This window comes from Lepeophtheirus salmonis, chromosome Z (genome assembly GCF_016086655.4).
Source record: "Lepeophtheirus salmonis chromosome Z, UVic_Lsal_1.4, whole genome shotgun sequence".
Lineage (NCBI taxonomy): Eukaryota > Metazoa > Arthropoda > Copepoda > Siphonostomatoida > Caligidae > Lepeophtheirus > Lepeophtheirus salmonis.
This window is the reverse complement of record NC_092584.1, coordinates 15,412,473-15,415,479: the sequence shown is the minus strand read 5'-3', so window position 1 is coordinate 15,415,479 and position 3,007 is coordinate 15,412,473.

The following is a 3,007-nucleotide window of genomic DNA, read 5'->3' as shown; positions in this document are numbered from 1 at the left end:
CTACACTAATTCATAGGTAAAATTAAAAGGCTCAGTAGCGTTGTTCAAATCTTTGGCATTAATAATTGAAATTATTACCCCCTTTGAGGTGAGGTGAACCGTATGGCTATACATTGATAACTCCCAAATCACTTAAATCTCTTATTTATCTTATTCAACTTCTTGCTTAGACTTTGATCGTAAAGATAGTAAAACATGCTGAAAGTGCAACTAATAGAGAATTTTTTTGGTCCATAGACTTGTTCGAATAGTTAAACTTAAAACCAATAAATTACCGCTATGCCAAAAAATATTAAATCCCATTTAAATTTAATGGGGTCAAATTACATTGTGATTGAGCTTCTTAAACATTTAGGAATAGTTATTTCCTTAGGGTTCTACCCAAGATTTGCAAGATCAAATCCACTAGTTAATAAATTATTTATCACAAGTTTAATTAGATGTGGCTGATCAGGCATATAAAATATTCTTCCTTCGACGTCATTTGTAACATTTAAAAAATATAGGTTAAGTACTTATGTAGTTTAAAAAAATATATATTTCCAAATACCTAAATGAGTGAAAAAATGTATGTCCTTTGATATGCCCAATTCTTTCTATAGCTTATGCTTTGAAGGACCCATGTCATTATCTGTCTTGATTACGTTCCCACCCTTCTTTTTATTTCTGATTTTATATTTACGATATATTCGATTATTTGTATTTCCTGTTTATTTCTTATTTTTCTCAATATATGTAAAATGTAACTCTACCGTGTCTAAGCTTCAAGGAACCCTTCTTATATGCTTAGGTACATCCTGTGCCAACACAAATTGAACTTCTGACCCGAAGGTAAGTTAAATTTTTACGCCTTCTGGTTTCTAAGGATCAAGAACTCGGCCCACGGATTGTGCAGGTAAGCTGCTGAAACCCAATTCAGGTTAAGTACCTCCTTTATCACTTTTTTTAGTATCAATAATCACTAAATACGCCTTTGCCAGTTCTTTAATGCATTTGAAGGCAGTGGGGAATAAATTTAACCTGCTCTGGGGATCCAACAGTTCATTCTAGCACATTATCAGGGGTCTTCATGCTTAAAAATACGCTTGAGATGGAGTTTATACTGTCTCTGCGCTTATCACTTATTCTGTATAACTTGAGTTGTATTTTTGAATATTAAAAGGGTTCTTTGTTGCTCAAGGAAGAAGTGGTAGAAAATTTTACCTTCCTCAAAGCTTAGAAATTCACTTGCACAGCCTGTGGGTCGTTTTTATTTTATTTTATATTACAATAGTTCTTTCATTGCATATTTCTTCGTGATTCAATCTTTTATTTCCCCGAATATAATATAATTGTCATGAAATTACACACGATAATATTCTCTTGCAAAGAAATTACTCACAATCATTCTGATTAAAAGAAAATTGCTTCACGATGATATTACCAATTTTTGTTTCACAATGACGATTTTACCACCCAATAATACTACCCCAACAATTTTGCCATAAACATTATACCGAACCCCAAAAGAAAAGTTAATAGTTACAAATACAATGAGCATTGTTATGTAATACACATTTTTTGAAGTAGGAAAGAAGTTGAATATTCCTTCATTCCAATGTTTAAATCTGTAAACAGAGTTTAATTGATAGAAAAGTAAGATTTGGAGGAATGCCCATAAATTAATTAGTGGGGACATATGTCCACTACATGAATATGAGGTTTGTTAGTTTAATAAAGATTACTGAGATTAAAGGAATTCCAAATTTCTTATGCTTAATCTAATCTGTACGGGGCCGTGCAAAATTATTTACCGATGATGTAAATATACTTTTTAAGAGGTGTTGTGGCAACCAATCTGATTGTTTCGTATTTTTATTGTTAAAATAAACAAAACTCCTTCCTGTGAGAACGTAACAACTTCTACACATGAGACCATGTCCAATCAGGAAACAAAGAGGATCGAAATTGCAGCCCTCCTCCGAGCGGGAGTGCCTCATAACAACATTAAGGAGCAAGTTGGGGCCTTGTTCAAGACAATTTACAACGTTTCCAATCGCTTGGAGGCTGGGGGTGATCTCAAGCATTCCCCTGGGCAAGTAAAGGCAGTATTCAAGAGTACTCCCAACATGTCCATTGCCGACATGGCCAGAAAGTGGGAACGTCGAGATCAACTGTTTCAAGGGCATTGAAAAGGGCTGGAGGAAAGTCCCTGAGGCGTACTGAACGCCCTCTGCTAACTGAACGTCAGCGAGAAGTCAGACTTGAGCGTGCCAAGAAAATCTTGAATGATATCAAGAGCTCATCTGGACGTCGATCCTGTTTTCAACAGGCAAAATGACCGTGTTATGAGCTTTGGAGATGTGCAAGATAAGCACCGCTATGTGGCAACAACAAAGCACCCTGCTTCGGTGATGATGTTGGGTCTCGTGGCCTCCAACGGGAAGGCAATGAAGCCGGTATGGTTTCCCACTGGCTACAGATTAACAGCGGAGGATTATGTGAAGATTCTGGCGTCCAAGGTCCTTTCGTGGATCAAATCCATATTCGGCAACTTTCCTTGGGTTTTTCAACAAGATCGAGCACCCGCCCACGCTTCCAAGAAAGCTCAGGAGGGGATCAAGGACAACATGAACTTTTGGCCCAAGGACTACTGGCCCCCTCAGAGCCCATATCTGAACCCACTAGACTTCTCTATCTAGGCGCACGTGGAGACCAAGGCCTGCAAAAAACGACACAAGAACATAAATGCCTTAAAGGCTGCTGTCAGCAAGGCCTGGGCCTCCATGGACGCCGATTACATCCACCAAGTCTGTGGCAGCTTCAGACGTCGTCTGACCAGTGTCATTGACTAAATTTGATCACAAACTATTTTATTATTATAAAAATATATGAATAAATTGTTTCTCAAGTCATTCGAAATGTCATTATTGTCCGCGATATGTTCTGAACAAAAATCGCTAAATAATTCTGCACAGCCCGGTATATATATAATACAATTTTTGAGTGTGTCTGTCTTTTATTGGTA